Source organism: Hesperophylax consimilis, chromosome 18 (assembly GCF_061612785.1).
Source record: "Hesperophylax consimilis isolate HC1 chromosome 18, BYU_Hcon_1.0, whole genome shotgun sequence".
Lineage (NCBI taxonomy): Eukaryota > Metazoa > Arthropoda > Insecta > Trichoptera > Limnephilidae > Hesperophylax > Hesperophylax consimilis.
In genome coordinates this window covers 3,834,864-3,855,655 of record NC_142853.1, presented here as the reverse complement: position 1 = coordinate 3,855,655, position 20,792 = coordinate 3,834,864, and the positions used below count along the sequence as shown (strand labels likewise).

General features: G+C 33.9%; 1 non-coding gene across 1 annotated transcript; it reads right to left on the bottom strand.

Annotated features, from left to right (window-relative positions):
- Positions 1-241: 241 nt before the first annotated feature.
- TRNAS-UGA (transfer RNA serine (anticodon UGA)) lies at positions 242-314 on the bottom strand. Its single transcript has one exon. It is a non-coding gene; the product is annotated as a tRNA-Ser (tRNA).
- Positions 315-20,792: the final 20,478 nt, after the last annotated feature.

Here is a 20,792-nt window from a genome sequence, read left to right as displayed (position 1 = left end):
GAGCCCATAAGATACGTGTAGAGCGTAAAGTGAGCATAACCTTCATAAGTTCTATTAATTTTTTTATGTGTATTTTAAAACTCTATAGAGTTGTATAAACGGTTGAATTCCATATATTTATAACGTTTTCATTCATTTTGTTTTATGTGGTTTATATACAGGGTTAATAAATTATTATAAGCAATAATTAGTCGCCTGTAATATCAATACAAATTTAAAATATCTCCCGAGTAAAAATAAATGCCGCCGACGGGAATTGAACCCGCGCCTTCTGATGTCAGGTCAGACGCTCTAAACCACTGAGCCACGTCGGGTAATTTCCAACCCGCCAAATAATTCAATGTGTACTAGTATTTCAATCAACAATTACTGCTTATTATATTTTTTCTACCTGTAAACAACCAACTTTATATTTGTAGGAAAGGAAATGTTAGTGCTAAATTTTCTACTAGATGGCTTTGAGACATATTATATATACATTTGTTGGTGAAATATTTTGACTTGTCAAATATTATTATTTTTTTAATGATAAACTAATGTTTATAAGACATAATTATTAATAAGCAATAATTAGTACTAATAATTGCTCATAATAAATAGTACTAATTATTGCTTATAATAATTTATTATCCTTTGTATCACCTGAATATTTTCAATAATAATATCGTCTATTTTAGTCCTCTGACCCAAATGTGTCGACTGTATAATAAGATTGAGTGTGCTGAAGTAGACATTTTCGTCGATAATTTATATGGATTCTTGAATTAAAAAAGTCATTTATCTTTTTTACTTGCACTATCATGTAGAATCATCCCCCCCCCCAAGTTAGCACACTTTACCCCTGGACACCCTATATTTTTATATGTGCATACTCTTTCTTTAAATAATAGTTTATTACTAGCTGAAGTGTACCCGGCGTTGTACGGGGACTTATGAATGTTTTGTGGAAAGTTTTAAGTTTAGAGTTCTAGTGAACCTGACAACTTGTGCATTTTATTCATTTTATTAGACTCTGTATCACATTTCAGTGCAGAGATAATGCGTTAAGTCTTCATCGGGCGTCCCCGATTTTTTCTACCATTGACTACTGTATACCATACATACCAGTAACAGTTAAAAAAACTTAATTATATAGTCTTTAATTCTTCTTCATATCTCATTCTAATGCGGAGATGACGCGTTAAGTCTTCCTTGGGGGTCCCCGACTCTCTAAACCAAGGCTGCCCAACCCCTGGCCCGCGGGTTACAATGTGGCCCGCGAACGAATTATAAGTGGCCCGCGTGAACCATTTTCAAAAAACCCGCCAATCCGCCAATCCGCCAATCCGCCAATTCGAAAAAATGTCGCGGGCCCGCGGTAAAACAAACAATGCAGCTTGCGCGCGGTCACCAGTGTTGCCAACGAAGGCGATTTATCGCTATTTAGGCTACTCAGAACGAGAATCAGCGACGAAAAAATCTAACCTGTTGAACTTACTTTTTAAAAATACACCGGTTTTTGATATAATGTTTTTCAGCGAAGTTCCGTAACAACCCCCCCTCCCCATGGATTTCAAATATTTTGTGGGGAGCACTCATTTTGATTTTTTTTTGTGGGGAATTATGTTTTATAGAAATTCTCTAACAACCCCCCCCCCCCATGGAAATAGGAACCGTCAGGTATTCAGTGGCCCGCCAGTGATTCAAAATCGTCAATTTCGCCCAACTGTTAAAAAGGTTGGGCAGCCTTGCTCTAAACACTCCTGACAGTAAGAACAAACTTTACAAATTTCAGCTAGTTCGGTCCAGTAATTTTTAACAAACAAAGAAACAATAATTTTTATATAAATAGATTCAACTACTTGGGAGGTTTTCCCGGTTTAGAGCAGTCAACTATCATGTTATTAATTATCTGAGATTTGTGTGACGTACCTGTAGGTATCCCTACATGTTCTTATGTGTTACAACTCGTAATTATAACAAGTAACTATTCAAATAATGCATCACTGGTTGTTGACACAACTATTAAACTTTCTTTAACATTTTCCTTGCATTTCCCATCCTTTTTACCTACGGGTACCTATCATTATCTGACCATACCCACGTGTGTGTGTGACATTTTACAACAATTAACATGACTGTCAAACCAGTTTATCGATGGAGCCTGTTTGCTGAACATATTTTTGTTATCATTGCTGTTATCAACTCAGGGTAGAAGGCCTGTGCAGTGAACATATTCGGTTCCCTCAGTGTCTCTCGTATCCAACCTGGATGTTATGGAAGCTTGTGCGTGAAATAAATAATATCTCCTGTGAGTGAAACCAACCATCAACATCTTTGAAGAACATCAAAGGGGTAATCTCCAACCATAGTTGTGTCAACTTCCAAGTTCACAATTGAATTTTAATTTGTCCACTCTTGATTCGCCTATTGCGATCACACTGGTTTTCCTACCTAGCTAAATGACTGAAAGGATGACTTCTGTGATTTTAATTAAGATATGACCAACATACAGAATTGTTAAGTTTTTTGAAAAAAAAAAAAAAAAAACTTCGGTTTATGGGCGAAATTCCTAAAAAATAAAACTAGTTATTTTTATACTAACTTTGGGCTGGGGAATCCGAATCTGGAAGAATTAGGTTGCGGCAAGCAATATTAACTGAATTACACGACTTTAAAATTTCGACGCACAAACAATTTAACTGGCCATTTTGAACGCTTTCTGACAATAAAACTAGTTATTTTTATACATCTTTATACTAACTTTGGGCCGGGAAATCCGAATCCGAAAGAATTTGGTGGAGGTCGGTACTATTAACTGAGTTATAGGGTTTTGAAATTTCGTACGCGATACATAGAAACCATGTTTTATTTATCAACAATCAACTATGACTTAAGAAAATCAAATTAGTAACTATTTTAATTTAAGTAGTGCCAACCAAAAAAAGAAAAGTGTTGCCATATAATAATAATATTTTTTTACAAAATAGGTTAGGTTTTTAGTTTGGGTTAGAGTAGGCAGAAGAACATGGGAAAAAGGTATTAGAATTAAATCACAAACCAGTCTATGCAAACCTAGCGTAGCCCACAAACTACTTGAAAACTGGGATATAACTCTAAAGGGGACGCGAGCAGGCGTTATTAGAGGGGCAATTTTGTGTACAGGAAATAACATGGAAAAAAAGGTATTAGTATTAAATCACAAACCGTCTATACAAACCTAGCGTAGCCCACAAACTACTTGAAAACTGGGATAAAACTATAAAGGGGACGCGAGTGGGCGTTATTAAAGGGTCATTTTTTTGTTATAGAAAATCACAGTTAGGTTAGGTTATATATATATACATAAATTAAGTATTTACAAGATTTTAAATAATAAACTACCAATCTGGCAAATGATATTTAATTTTCAGAATTTTCCATGCATTGATATTATTATATGGCAACACTTTTTATTTTTTGGTTGGCACTACTGAAATTTCAAAAGTATTAAAAAGTTAATAATTTGATTTTCTTAACAGTGACAAAATATGGCGGCGGACTGTCCGAGGTCATAATATCAGATCGCGAAGTGCAATTTTATTAAACTTTGATCGGCTGTATCTCCCTCAATTTTTTTTTATTCAATTCCCAGAGTTTGGCGTAATCTGCATTCCTCCCAAGATAACTAGTTTTATTGTCAGAAAGCGTTCAAAATGGCCAGTTAAATTGTTTGTGCGTCGAAATTTTAAAGTCGTGTAATTCAGTTAATATTGCTTGCCGCAACCTAATTCTTCCAGATTCGGATTCCCCGGCCCAAAGTTAGTAAAAAAATAACTAGTTTTATTTTTTAGGAATTTCGCCCATAAACCGAATTTTTTCCAAAAAAATTGACTCGTATGTTATCCACTTGAGCATTCTGCTATATAATCAATTTCAGCCTTGAGCGCTAGGAAAGTGTGTGGTTTGGAAATATCTTGCCTTCTTTCAAAAAATTATATCTCCGAATTTTAATATGTTGACATATAAACTAAGGTTAGTAATAATGTAAATTTCAATAACAAATAGGAACTTATGGAATAATTCCAATAAATGTTTTAAAATATCTTTCAAATTACCCACATTTTGGCCAGCCTGATCTCGCGGGCGTTTGTAAATTGGCTTAAATGTGGCCAAATAAGGACAGTGGATAATTATCTACTGTGACGGTTATTTTATTATTTTTCTGTGTATTGTACTGTTCCATGTTTCTTTTAGATTTATTAATATTATCTTCTTCTTTAACGATATATTACATTGATGGGCATAACCTTCAAAATAATTTAAAAATAAAACGTTTTTCTAGACATATTAATGTTTTATTCTTGCATATTGTTGTACGCCATTCTTGAAGGGATGGTATCATTAATTATTTGTTAAATCATTGTAGTGTTTTATTTTTATCCTTCTTGTTCTGTACTTTATACATAAAAATATTCTCTTTCTTTATTTCAAACAAGAATATTGGAATTCCAATGGTCATGGGTTAGGGCCCGTTCCCACTTCCGTTTTCAAATCGGAGGCGGGTCCCGTTTTAAAAACGGATGGCCAATGACCCTGTTCACACTTCCGTTTTAAAAACGGACCATACTCTACGAAAAAAAATAATTGTCGATTCAACCAAAACATGTTATTTGCTCATTTTTCAGTAATGGTGCGCAATGGACGACGATGAAGCTCTTGTTGTCATGTGGTACTTATTAAAAAGAAGGAAAAAATTGAAAAGAAAATTTTGGGTACACCCAATCATAGCTGAATGATTTTCTGTAGGAATTTTCTAAGTGTTAATTGGTGAGTTGAGAAGTGATGAACTAAAGTTCTTTAATTATTTTAGAATAATAATGATTGGTTTATTTATATAGCGCCGTTTTCACCGTGAGAAAATCACCTCAAGTGCGCTTAATGGCTTAAGAGAATGTCTATCACTTCCTTTAACCATCTACTGGAATGAGTTTCAGAGAGCTTAACATATCAAAATCAAAAATTGAGAGAGTGCATTTGTTCTGAAGAAAGGCTATCGATATTTTAAAGTAAGAAAACAATAACAACTCAAAGTCGATGCCAGACAATTCGGGATGCCGTTCTCACACTGGCTCCGAGTGGTAAGGACTCAGGTGTGGTATTATTTTTTTTTACACAATCGTCATTTCCAGATACGGCACAACGGGCATGTCGGCAAATAGTCGTGTTAAAGACAGTGTTCGAATAAACCTACACTACTTACGTGAGAACTATTCAGTTACAAAAACTCAGTTAAGTTATAGGCAAAAATCACAGACATAGGAATTAATAGACGAGAAGATAATGGCGAGGGGTAAAATCAACTGTTGAAGAATGAAGGGAGTAAGGCTGACTGTGATTCGTCAATAAATCAATCTGACAGTAAATAGGCATCTCGCATTATAATATCACCATTTACTTCTTAAAAGTAAAATCTGCTTTAGAATAAATAGACATTTTTACATGGGAGCGCAAATTACTCGCCACGTTATGAACAAATTTGCGAAGTCCAAATTCGGCAAAAAAATTCGGTTCCCTTTTCAGAGTCGAATATTTCGTTTAAGTATTTAGTTAAGACACTTTTATAAATGTTCATAATTTACTTCCCAGCAACCAACCAGCTTTGTGTTTCGCGTCCAGACGTTTCTCGATGTGATAGTATATGTTTCTAAAACTGATCTATATTATACGATGTGAATATGCTTAAAATAAAGTAAAATAATGCTTATATATGGAATGGATCCAGATTTGCGTGTGCACTGTTACGTAGGTGACATTTAACTAAATATGATTATACTTACTATTTGTTTGACAAGGACACTTTGAAGATGCGATGTCTTAAATTTAAAACAATCTAGTTCCAAAGAGTTTCCTTCTATGATATAAATTACATGTTTGAATTCATGTTTCAATGATCCATTCCTGTGTGATTTAGTGTGGGGAATTGATATGATTTTCCGGTCTCCTTCAGGAGGCAGCATCTTCAGTTAGCTTTCCAAACTTGGCAAAGCTTGGCAAACTCAAAGAAACCTTAAGTAATTAGTTCAGGCACTAGTTAAGAGGCAAAAAAGGGTTAAAAAGGAAAATATTGCTCTACCAAGCTTTTGCGTTCAGACGATAAGAAATTACTGATACTCAATGCTTTAAGTGTAGATTCAACTAATAGTAAAACAAGTCATGTTATTGATGTGGACCAATTTTGAACCCTAGTAGGTGTAGGCACCAATTTTCAAAGGCGCAACGATGAAAACAAGTTGATGTAAAAAATATAATGCTATAAGCGTTTCATTTTATTTATTTCATAGATATAACAAAGACCACAAACACACGTAAATTATAGAACGAGACAGTGGAAAAAATTAACTCAATACATCAAAATACAAAGTTAAGAACATTTTTAATTACAAAGTTGAGAGAATGTGGCATTGTAAATATAAGAAATAATCAATAAATTAATAACTATTCGATTTGCGTATAAATTAATATGTGAAAGAGGACAACAAAACGATGTCTACAACGGTGAGTATAGTTGACAGACATAGAAATGTAGATTTAAAATTGTTAAGAGTCTTTAAAAGATAGCTCCAGATAAATATTGACCATAAGATGGAAACCAGTCTCTTTTACATCTCTATCAACTATGGCTGGTGGTCTGACAGGTTACCAGGAGTTGTGAGAGTAAGAGGGTTGGGCAGAGACCAGCTGCTTTAGGACAGGCTGTGCCACCTGGGTGTACACGGGCTGGGCGACCACCTGCTTCACGACTTGCTGGGTGTAAACGGGCTGAGCGACCACTTGCTTCACGATGGGCTGGGCGTACACGGGCTGAGCGACCACTTGCTTCACGATGGGCTGAGCGTACACTTGCTTCACAACGGGAGCAGGGTGGGTGATGTGGACCTGGATAAGTAAAGGAATGTTTAAAATCCATTCCAAAGAAATATTTAACAACTTCCCCCTTCAGCCAGAGAGGTCTTGACATACTCGATGGAACAATTGAAAGAATATCGAAGTGATCAAATAATATATAACAGCAACGCCTTTTATTTATTGTTTTTGTGTTTAGTTGGTAGAACTTCAGTTTTTTAATTAAATTAAAATCTAATTCAATAGTATAATTATTAAGTTGTAAAAGTATTTTTTGATTTTTGTTCTTTCAAGGCAATTTCCAAACGGTGGTTGTAACCACGTTTAGACGACTTATTTATATGATTCTATTTTATCTCCCAATTTAAAATGATTTATTATCGGTTAAACCGATTTACTGATAAAATAATTGTGACAATAGATTACATATTCTGTGGGGGTATTTTGAAATACGCCTTATGGTATAACGTTTTGGGTATGACCTGTGTTTTTGACGGGTGATATTAATACACCGATAGTGTCATCATAGATGGGAAACACGAAAGAAAGAAAGCTTGTGTTTCAAACCTGGGAGAAGCTAGCATAGGAACTGGCAGCAGGGGCAACAGCCTTGATGACCTGAGGAGCATGGACGTACTGGGGAGCTGCCTGAACGTACTGAGGAGCGGCATGGACGATCTGAGGCTGAACGTGCTGAACTTGCTGGACAAGTTGGGGCTGTACGTGCTGGACAAGCTGGGGCTGCACATACTGCTTGACAATCTGGGGCTGCACGTACTGCTTGACAATCTGGGGCTGTGAGACCTGGGCGTAGGCTACGGGGGCGTGAGCCACGGCCTGTGGCTGCCATCCGGAGGACAATTCGGGCTCCCAGGGCATGGCCACGGCGGCGGCCACTAAAGAGAGGAGGATCTGGAACAAAATCATAAAGATTAAAACAAGACTAAAAAACGTGTTGTATATATACGGCTTTACCTCACCAACGTTGAACGGGTGTGTAAGAATCTAATTTGTTAGACGGTAAATTTATAATATATTTTTTAAGGAACATAAACAGTCTCAATACTATATACAGAAGAGAATGAAAAATAGATAGTCATCAATGTTCACAGATTTGTAAATACAAAACAAAGACAGAAATTACCGAAATACAAAACAAAACTAAGTAACATGGATATAATTAAAATTTTACGACTATATAGTAAGTATACAACAACATATGGTCATGTCACCTGAAGAGAGTGTTAAAGAAACATTGTTGAGACGGATTAGAGGAGGTGGTTGAGAGGAAAATCGGTACCGTGCAGTCAAAAAAAACTATAGGGAGGTACCAATAACAATCTAGAATATAAAGCGATGAACACCGGTAACGACGGTTACAAGCAGTGAATGTGTCAAAAAGTAAGCAAGTACGTCTCTTTTTATTTATAAATTTATATTGATTAATTTTCATTAGAAGTAAGTTCGACAAGTCTAAAAATAGATCTGCTTTCAGAATAAATGTTGTTGAATAAATTAAAACTAAGTATGTTAGCTATTTGTTGTCATAACATATGTAAATGACTGTCTTTTAAACATTTCTAAAGAGTAGTTCCTAGAATATTTGAGAATGTGAATCCTGCACTTTTTTCCACTCATTTCGTCCAAATTATGATTCACTTCCAAAACGTTTATTTTTATTTAAAATTATTAAAGCGATACTTTACTTACGAATGCTTGCATTTTGCTTGGACTTCTGTAAGATCACTGAACTGAACTGTTCACAAACCAACTGATATCAAGTGGTGGTTGCTGTAGCCTTTTATACATCTAACATCAGATCTGGATCGAGGTAAAATTCAGAGATGACCGACCTTCCTTCTCATCGCTCATTAGATGAACGCAGTCGTGGAAAATCTTTTAAATTTGAGTAACAATAATATTTTTTATTGTAATTATGTTTTTAAACCTAAGTAGAATGTATATTGTATATCCAGTGATTTAATCAAGGGGGGTTTGGGATTGAAAATCTTTAAGACATGACTAATAATAGCCTTTTTGTCATTTAATTATCTAGTGTTTGTGTAAAATACCTGTTGAAAACTTTTCGAATTGAAGTTATTTATTTGTGGATAGAGAAACAACGAATTGTACAAATAATGCATTAGGCTAAAACCTATTTTTTATTGTTCTTTAAAGTTTTATCCCGTTAAACTACAATTAAGCAGTTGAATCAGCAATTGAAGTTAGCAGTCCACAATGGAGTGCTGGTACTTACCCTGATGTATGGAAGTGAGGCATGGAACTGGCAAAGAAAGGATGAAAGTAGATTGAATTCTGTTGAAATGAGGTCCCTGAGGCGTATGTGTGGTAAAACCATGTATGATCGTGTGAGGAATGTGGAGATCCGCAAAGAGTGCAAGGCTGATGTAAGCGTAATGAGTAAGATCAAGAAAGGGACGCTTAGATGGTTTGGGCATGTAGAGCGAATGAGCGAAGAAAGGAGTGTAAGGAGAATATACGATGCAAATGTGAATGGTAGCAGAAGTCGGGGACGCCCGAGGAAGACATGGCACGACCAAGTGAATCAGATACTTTAGTCGGGCCATGTCAAGAGTCAGAATAATAGAAGAGTATGTATGAGACGATGTATGTATGTGAATGAGGCAAGGAGTGTGTGCCAAGACCGAGTTGTTTGGCGGTCCGTCCTCTCTGCCTACCCCTGCGGGGAAACGGCGTGATGGTTAGTTAGTTAGTTAGTTAACTACAATTAAGCAGTTTGTCAACAGGATGTACATGTTCAATTAAAATTTATATATGTATACATAATATTAATACTATTAATATTATTTTTTAAATATTTATGTTGAGGGATCAGCATCCAGTTAGAAGTTCTACGGAGCCGAACCTTCTGATATGAAAATATCTGGAGTCGGTGAATTATTTTCCCATTTGATCTCTGGTGATTTGACGTGTTGTTTTTCCTGTGGGGAAGATTTAACCCGGACATAATATTGTTTGTTAATATTGTTGCTACTTATAAGATATTCAGATTATTATTATTGGCACACAGTCTAAAATAACACTAAATCTACATGCTAATAAATAACAACTATTGGTTAATAGTGATGATAACTATTTAGTATTTCTACTTATAAGCCATTTTTTCAGCATGTATCTGAATCTATTTGGGAATTTACAATTTATGATACTTGGCAACATGCTGAACATTTTGGGCACTTTTAGCTGTCCGCATTTATTGTTACCTTTTGGGACAAGCATGACTTCATTCTTTGTGAACCTAGTGTTGTGTTCATTTTCCATTTTTTTTTTATATTCAGAGTCTGATTTATGCTGAATCAATATTTTGACCCATAGTAAGGCCTGGACAGGCAAGATATTTAAGATTCGATACAACTATGATATTAATTATTATTATTTTGGTAAACTAATGTTTAAGACAAGATTTTTTATGCATAGCACAAAGGGTAACAATTATTTTACAAGCAATAATTATTAGCCTGAAACACTCATCCACATTGAAAAACCTCCTGATAAAAGATACATGACGCCAACGGGACGTGAACCCGTGTCCTTTCGATTTCCGGTCGACAGCTCTGACCACTGAGCTATGGCGGCTTATCTCTTATCCGCGAAATAATTCAATATATACTAGTGTTTCATTCAACAATTACTGCTTGTTACATTTTTTCACATGAAACAACCAACTTTATTTTATATGAGAAAGGCATTGTAAGTGCTAACTCTCTCACTAGATGGCGTCGAGATAAATTGTCTACATTTTTTGGTGAAGATACTAGAACCTGTCAAATATTAATTATTATTATTTTGGTAAACTAATGTTTAAGACAAGATTTTTAATGCATAGCACAAAGGGTAACAATTATTTTACAAGCAATAATTATTAGCCTGAAACACTCATCCACATTGAAAAATCTCCTGATAAAAGCAAATAAATTACCTATTCGAGAAAGAACTTCGAAATTTTAAAATGTTTGATCAGTATCACCAGAAGTAAGTAAATATTGAACTTATACTTTATTGCAGACACACCCACAGTTTCTGGTTCTTCCTGGTTCATCATATCAAAAAGATAAAGACGCAAACACCTCACATAATCATAGTGACCAACCAGAGCGAAGCAAATATACTTAATGTGTAATAATACTACCTTTGGAGACAGAAGCTCTGATTTTTTAGCTGTAAAATTATTAACAAACACCCACACATTTGAAACAAATTATTAGCAAACATAACCATATTACAGACATCAAATCTCGACTTAAGGAATCATTGGAAAAAGACATGACTAGTATTTTTAAAAAATCGTCATAGAGGTCTTCAAACAATCCTCATCCAAACCATGAAGTTGCACCGTAAAAGTTGCCGAAAATCCTATACCCAAAACCCCTCAGCACAGAATATTCTGGTAATGGGGGCTAAGAAAACATTCCACGTTTCTTTTATATTATTATTTCTTGTAAATCTTCTTTAATTTACAATATAGCAATCAAATTTAAATAAAAATATTATTACGGGTGACAAAGGCGTGATTAACCTATCCTTTTGAAGACGACCTGAATGCGTATATGTATTTGTTTCGTTTCTATACTGTTTGATCAACTCTACAATCTTCCTTTGGTATTTAATGTTTTCTATGGCGGAGACCCAGAAGCAGTGTTAGCAATATTTTTCAAAGAAACCGATATAATGTATCGCTGATTGCGTTTTACTAACTTATTATACTATTGCCGACACCTGCATATCCATGTATAGCCAATAAGCTGTGTAGTGTGAGTAGGTTCACCCAAAGAATTGCCATCGTCTAGTTCTTACTTATTTGGAGCAAACCTACATTAATCTAATGCGATGTTACATGAAGAAATCCTTCCATAGACCCAATGCAATAAATTAATTTCATCCATAAGTATCGCAGACCGATATCAATTTTTAATGAACGTGTTTTTCTTGATTTTTTAACGTTTCAAATTATAAAAAATTAGGTCTTGTCTATATAAATAAAAATTAACGTTTGTATGTCTGTCTGCTCTCTATTATAGAACACAGGATCCTTTGACCGACTTGTATCAGCATCAACATTGCTATCTCTGGTTACTGCTTTCCTTCGCTGTTTTTTTTGTGACTGGTACAAGTCCAGCTACGCAAATTTGTTTTAGGGCAGGGTTAAGAAAAAGACCCTGTGATACCCTTTCCAAACCACAGACAACTTATCCAGGCTATCCTACGTTTTCTTGCAGTATAAATATGTGATATTTGAGACATACGTTTTCTTTGGAGATTCAGTGCGGGGGGGGGGGTGGTATTTTTAACTAAAGGAAGGCAAGTACTTGATTGTTGATGATATCCATGTTATAAAATGGAGGAAAAACTATAAAATCTGGCAGTTATTTCATTAGTTTGAGTATAAGAGTTGGTCGAAGAACGGTTGCCATGTGGAAAAGTCAACTACGTACTGTTGAGTGTGCGTTTCTCTATATTCATAAGAGGATTTTAAAGGTATTAAAAATACAATAATGGCATGAATATGCGTTTTTTTTAGTAATCTAGTTTTTTTTGGAACTTCAGCGATCCTTTTACATAATTTATTAAAACTTCATACGAGTAGACATAATTCGAGACCCTTGCAACGCCGGGAACGCGATTGTTTTGCAAAATATATTTAATAATAATATTACATTTTTATGTTTCTAATAACACGTTACTGATATCTGAGTTCAAAAATATCGAATGATTGTCACGTTTCCTTAAGAAATAAGATTTGGTTAAAAGACAAAGGTGGAAATTTATGATCTCACTAAATACTGGGTAATTCCGGGTCCTTTTAGGCAGATGTACTGAGAAGTTTATAATGGTGTTTTCGTTCCACCTTCAAACTACCATTCATTTAAACTCCTTTAAAAAGAAGTCTATATTTTCGCTTTTTCTAATGATCTGTAAATATGTGGTGTTAAGAAACTCAGTTAGTGACTTGAATAAATTATTTATCTCAAAGAAGTGAATGATTGGGCTGGATTCACTGAACAGATAAATTTGTAGAAGTCTGATTTGGGCGTGTTCGTGTGCTAGAAGTAAAAAGAAGCTCAAATTTTCTTTACTTTTGGCAAAAATTATCAAAAATAATCCAAAGCCTTAAATTTTTTTTTTACTTGTTGGTATCTAGAAGTTTATATTAATAATGGGCGACCAGAGATGTGCTTTATTTCAAATAAATCCATTTCAAATGGAAATGCAAACTGGGTATTTTCCATTTTGCATTTTAAATGCTTTTCTACAAACCATTTTGCATTTTTTTTTTCTCAATGCATTTTCCATTTTAAATGCTTTTTTGCAACATTATTCCTACTATCTCAACTCATCTTTTTTTCATAAGCCACAAATATCAGTCGATCCTCAACCTCGCTATGAGAGATAATTTACATTTGTCAAGTTGCTCCCTGGTAGGATAGGTAGGAGCCCTGGCAATTGAGTGATACCATTATAAAAAATACTGATTCAAATACTGAACATGGGGACATGACGCTGTAGTATTAAATGTTAGATAGCAGTTTCTATGTTTTTACGTTGGCAACATTAGTCCCGCGCAAATTTTTTGTGGTTTCATAATCTGTAGTCGTGGTGTTTTTGGATTTACCATCATGTAATATGTTTGTTCTACATTGATGTCCATTATTAAATGACAAAATTGTTTAAAAATTTTATAATTATTTTAATTGTTTGACCTGAGAAACCATTTTGCATTTTCAATGCATTTTGAAAATAGGTATTTTGCATTATGCATTTGAAATTCTTTTCTAAAAACCATTTTGCATTTTGCATTTTCAAATGGAAAAGTTTTGACCCATTTCCATTTTGCATTTCAAATGGTTTTGGGTACCCATTTTGCACATCTCTGTTGGCGACACTCCAGATAACGCTTCTAGGAATTATGTGTTCAGCGCTTGTCATTTAGAAGGAAACCTTGCCAATTGCCATATCAAATGATATCCAACGCCTACGTTTGTATTTTTATATAAAAGCAGCTGACGTGTACCAGGCGTTGCACGGGGTTGTTAATGGTTTGTTTGGAATAAAGTTTAGAGGTTATGAATTCTAGTGTACCCGAAAACTGGGTCTATTTTTAAAGTGGAAATAACATTATTCTAAAGAATGGAGAAAAAATTTCTTTATTAGTTTTTGTTTCACTTGATCGTGTCACAAACGTCCACCATTTACTACGGTATACCATATTGTTACTAAAAAAAAACTACCTATATTTTATTCGACCCCGTATTTCATTCAAGAGCAGAGATAATGCGTTAAGTCTTTCTCGGTTGTCCTCGAATTTTTCTACCGTTCACTACTGTATACCACATTGACTACACAAAAAACTATATTATATACTTTTATTCGACTCCGTATCTCGTTCCAGTGCAGAAGGTGATGCGTTTTTCGAAGACTTCCCGGGCGTTCCCGATTTCGTTCACCATTCAAAATACTCGTTAATCACTCCTAACACTAAAAAGAACAATCGTTTCAATTTTCAGCAAAATCGCTTAAGTATAAATATATAATATAACATGAAACTTGTCTTGATATGGTCTGAGTAGAATTGATCGTACCTGCTGTACAAAATATATGCAGGTTGATTTTTGCCGTGTCTACGGAATGTTTGCAATACGCCGAGAATGTAAATACGAATGTAGTATATTTTCTAGAACTGTTTAAATTATTAGTTTTACTATAGGTTCAATTTTAATTACTTGATAATTATTTGAAATGAAAATATACAGACATATGTTCAAAATGGATAACATAGATTAATTGGGTAACTTAATTGAGATACATACAATTAAATCAATGGTAAGTTATTACTATAAATCTAATATTATTTTTTATTACAAAATAATATAAGATTTAAAATTATAACAGTATAAATAGAAACATAATTTTTTTTCCTAATTATTCTACTACTTCATAAGGTGAGATCGAGGAGTTCATGTTTATGGGAGGAGTAAGTATATATAAAAAGAAAATAAAACTTAAAATGTGATGTGTAAACAATCAGTTTCATTGCCGGCAACCCGGGCGTTTATTTAAGGTTGGTTCTGTACAGATGTTTTTTTTTCATTACCCCCCTCTAGATCTGTAATCTATCAAATCTGTTCTGAGGCTGGTAATTTACAATTTATATATAAACCAAATGTCTACTAAAAAATAGTAAAATAAAAATAATATGAAAAAATAGAAGTAAAAAAATGAGTAAGAATGTGTTGAAGAATTATTTATAAAAATATGAAGTGAGTGTTTCGTATTATAATTAATTGTAAAATTTTGTAATTTTGTTAGAATTTGTGTGCAGTATGGTTTGTAATACAATATTATGGTTTGTAATACAATATTCAGAGTCTTATTAAAAATCTACAAACGTAATACAACATACAAATTAACATAATTCAATCTTTAAATTGACTACAAACCTTATTCAATATACACAATTTTAGAGAATAAGTATTATAACGATAGCCAAAGTTTTTAAAATGCTAGATAGTATAGATTAAGTATACATATATTAAGAGTACAATATATCACTATCCAATTTCAAGGAGTTAATTTTTCTTTTTGAATTGTTCATATTTCAATGTTTCGTTAACCTTCATTTTGTTTTTGGACTATGATATATTGCTGAGCCGTGGTCGTTCTTAGCATTGGGATGGATATTAGGCCCTTTGTTTTGAATTCATTGCTTATGCTACCGAAGGAGTGAATTTTATTGATAAAATATTTGTTGGTGGTTAATTGGTTCCGATCCTAAAGCGACAAATCCAGAAGTCGCGGGTTCAAATCCTGGCGTGCGCAAGTAAATTTTTAAATACATCTATTGGAATTTCACTTTAGTTTTCGGTAATGAATGAATGAATTCAAATTTTGGAAGTGGAAATTAACCCACTTTCCGACATCCGATCGAGCTGAAATTCGGCAGATAGACTCGTTTGTCGATGATAATGTATTCTATTACCTTTGATGGCAATGTGTACATACATGCGAATACATTTATCTTAAATCTAGTGACTTTAAAGCAGTGATTGGACGAAATAAATATCGATCCTATCCGATCGCCATTATTTAGCGAGGTAGATAGAGTTTTCGACTCCACTTCCTGGGCAGGAAGGTTCAATCATTAGTCACACATTTTTTTAAGTTTTAAAAGACATTAAAAAAATATATATTATCGTAAAAATACTTTGTTTTTTCGGGTCTATTTACAGGTCGAAAACGTTTGTCATTCTTTATTAATTTAACCATGGGAAAAATTATTTAACATGTGAAATTTGTGGTAGTGAAGGAAATGTGAGTTTAGCTAAATAAAAACTTTACCACGTACATGTATAATATATATCAAATAATTATATTTTTTCATTATTCATCTGACTAAAAATCTGTGCGTGGGGGTCAGTTGTAACATTTCCCCCGACCTGTTCATTCGCTTATTACTTAATTTCTATAAGATTTAGAAAAATCATAGAGTAAGAATTTGGTAGTCAACTAAATTATCTGCCGTTGAGTTTGAGCATTTTTTTCATAAACATTATACCTAAGATGTAGAAAATGGTAAAAGCCAATTGGTACTATTGTCCCCGGTCTCCTCTACCACTGGTATCAGGTATGAGGTTTTGTGACCATTCGGTGCCACGGTTAGTAAAGTTGGAATTCTTTGGACAATATGAGCAAATGTTTTTATCACGTTAGCAACATACTTAAATTTTATCAAAGACATTACTTAATAAAGTCGTTAGGATTTCTGAAAAACTAATAATGTGACCTAGTTGTGTAAACTGTTAATTATAGAAGTTAACATCAAGCCGACATTCTTAGTTATGTGGAACAAGTTAAGTTCCGGTCCCTTTAGGATACACTACGTAGGTACTGATGAATTTAATGTTTCAATGACCAAATCATGTCTGATTATGTAAAAGGGATCGGAATGACAATCTAGTCTCCTTTAACGGTACCAATCTTTCCAACATGCCTTCCATTGATACGCTTGGTGTAACTATAAGTGACCAGCTCAGACTCGGAGGTTCCATCGTAGCCAAGGTATCCTCAAGGAGAAGGGTCCAGTTATCCTCTCAGAAGCTGGGCGTACTGTACAGTGTACAAGGCCTGCAGCTACTTTAATAGTACCTACACAATTGTTTACCCTGTACAAATCACAAGTGCGCCCCACTGTTGAATTTGGCAGCCACCTCTGGCCTGGATCCCCAAAACACCTAAGAAAAACCCTTGACTCTGTGTAGAAACGGGCTGTCCGTTTGATGGATTCCACTCTCTTAACAGACGGATTGCAATCATAAGAAAAGAGGCGTCAGGAAGGTATGATGTCTCTGATCTACCGGCATTACAATGGATTCTCCTAGGAACTAGCGTATTTGATCCCTTCGACACCGGTGCATAGTCGATAAACACACCAAACGCGCGCCCAACATATGTACACGGATGATATTTGTCACATGAGAACGGGTCGCTTCTACGGCTTGTTCTCGAGTTCAACAGCTCGGCAACCTACAACATGCACTGTTTCTCTTCTGGGACGAGATGGGAGAGTAAGATATATGTTTTTAACATATATCTTACTCTCGACATACACACATGTAATTTATTTTGTCTAACCTGATATATATTTGCAATGGATAACCACAGAGTTATGACTACATTCAAAATTACATTCATTTTTTATTTACCAGCCGCTACTGGTCTATGTGCATTATTAGTCGCTGCGTTTACAAATAAGATTTATAATTAATTGAAATGGTTGCATTTTTAAAAGTGATCGACTTACATATTCGAATGTTATGATCGCAATTAGTAAATACAGCCTTGCTCCAGTATACACCTGCTGAGACGTGAGACGTGATATGTGAGATGTCTGGGCTTGGTTCTGTTCAATGATGTCTTGCTATTATTCAATTCCAATTTATATCAAATGCTCTAATAAATGTCAACTCTTACTCGATGGCCATAAACCATGAATCGATTGCACATAATACATAATGAAAAAGAAGTAGCGTTCTTAATATCCGAATCCATCTATTTTTTCTGAGCCGTTTTCACGAGACAGGAACTTGGAGGTAAAGAACTCCATATAATCTGAATTGTGTTTGCAATACATCTTTTGTCATTGTACGTATAAAATTGGAATGTGACTCCACTGTAAAAGTTGGCGTTTGAAGGTGCTGGTGGGATTATTGACATAAATACAAACTGACCGATTAAAAATATAGCACGTTCCAATTTCTAGATGCAAAGCGAATAAATAAACGCATAAGAAAAGAATTGCCAATAACATCCAATAACAGCTTATAGCAAGGGACGAAACGCATTAGAAAGGGATAGCCATTCAAATAATATATGTGTGTACGGGTGAAACAGCTATATTGTTATGAAAGTCCGTCGTTTCTGCATGGGGCGGCCCACTGTCATGTGTGCAAGCATGTAGAAAAAATCCGGTTCCATAATAACTCAACACAGTGACAATTCAACACACTTTTAAAAAGTGATATAAAGTTATTAGAAACGATGATTTTTTTTTAACCTAACCTAACCTAACCTACTTAACCCAGTTAATAAAGTTTTTGTTTCATCACTTTCCATGACTTTATATAACATTTTAAAGATGTGATGAATTATCATTTTGATGAGTTATCCGGTCAACATTTTTTTTTAAATATACGCCTAGAAAAGTGTTCTTTATGCAATTCAAAACTTTGGAGCTATGTACATTGCAGAATAATTTCAAACAGGCGTCAAAAACGCCTTGAAAGTAATATCTTTAATAATCATTTAGTTTTCATTCAACTGTTCAGTTATTATTGTGCTTCCGGTATTTGTGACAATAAACGTAAATATTTAACAAAACATCTTCTCATTCTATGCCCCCAGTATTGCAGATTCATTTCAAACAGGTGTCAAAAAAAGGAATTATAAGTAAAATCTTTAATTATATTTTAGTTTTCATTCAATTCCTCAGTTATCATTGTGCTTCAGGTATTTGTGACACCAAATAAAGGTTGTGCTCCCAGTATATTTTTACTATTTTACATCCACTAGAGCAAGTCCTTCTGAGGGGTACGTGTAGTAAAAAAATCAAAAAAATACATTTACGAGTAGATACAGAAGTTTTCTAAAAACTTTTTCGTTGATGCATAAATAAATAAGTACCTATTTAAGCACGTCAGAAAGTCGATTAGTCAATGTCTGATATACAGCAGTAATTTTTCTCTATAATTACGGCAATTGTGCGTTAGAAATAAAAACAATAAAACACAGTGAATTTTTTCCACAGATAGATACAATCGGCGCGTATATTTCTAACTTCATAAAATACATCGAGTGTAGACTTTAAAAAATTCAACAAGGTTGAACAATTTTTTTTATTTATTGTTTTTGTGTTTAATTCGTAGAACTCCATTTAATTTTTATAAATTTAATTTAGATTAAATTTGATAATATTATTATTAAGTTCTGCAAGTGTTTTAGTTTTTTTATTATTGTGACAGCTGTTTCGGCTTACAAGGCCATTTTCAAACTGTGGTTAGTCCACATTGAGACGACGTATTTATACTATTTCAAATGTAAATTTTGAAGGTGCATACATTGATTTATTACTGGTTAAACCGATGACATGATCTATTGTAGGTTAAACCAATCTATGTTTTCCCCTCAGTAAATGGTAATGAGTTCTTAATTATTTACTAATGACTTTATTGCTATGAATTATTTGGGTGCATTATACTGCTTGGGTTTTGTGAAAATACTGAGAAGTGGTGAGTAAATTATTTTCCGTACTTTATTAATTAGTGTTAAATTTGGGTCATTCGTTCGTTTATTGATTTCTAATTGTTCAAGTAAATTTAATCTAATGCCCTTTTTTTCTATATGCAATGGTTTAGGACCCTTGTTGTTAAGTGGGGTATGATTATTCACCAAGAGATGTTCTGCGAATTTTGAGGATGTGTTTTTATTATTATAACATCGTATATGTTCTTTGACTCTAGTTGAGAATGCCCTCCCCGTTTGTCCGATGTAAGTGGCGTTACAATCGGCGTGGTCACATTTTAATTCATATATGCCACTGTTATTGAGTATAGGGATTTTACTTTTAGAGTTTTTAAGGCTTGTTCCTAAATTATTGTTTGTTCGAAAAGCTATATTTAAACCACATTTTTAAATTTATTTTGCAATTTTTTCAGATATTGGGCCGAGGAATTCGAGACAAAAGGTTGAACAATATAAAAACTTATTTATTTAATTTTATAATTATATAAAGCGAATAGAAAATTTTAGTGATTACAAATCAAGAACAAAATTCTGGCTAAAAGATATTAATGAAAAATAAATAAAAACGACATAGAAAACAGAAATGAATAACTTTAGTCCGTCTCAGCACAGGTCACCCTAGTGAGGAGGACTAAGAAATACAATTTACTATTCATATACTTAATATCATAATTTATATGAATAATTTTTAAATAGACGCTATAATATACACAGGTGAACTCCTAGCGTGGAGGACAATATACTATACCTTTGTAATACAAATATATTTAAGAATAAATAAAAAATTTTAAAAAATTACATTTATTTAATAATTTAAAGTATTTTTTGATCTTTAAAAACCTCATCATTAACATGTTAATGGTTTCAAAATGAATTCACAACCATTTCATATCTAACCGATCGGCTAAGTAATATTCACAGCCCTTGTCGCGGAATATTAAATAAGTCCTGGGGAGGTAAGACCACCCCTCCTGGGACATGAAATGTCACCAAAGTAGGTACAGGGTAGTCTGTTACCAACCACCAACTTGGCAAGTAGTTAAAACAAGTTTTACATTATTTTCAAATGACGGGAGCTATCGGGTTAAATTTTT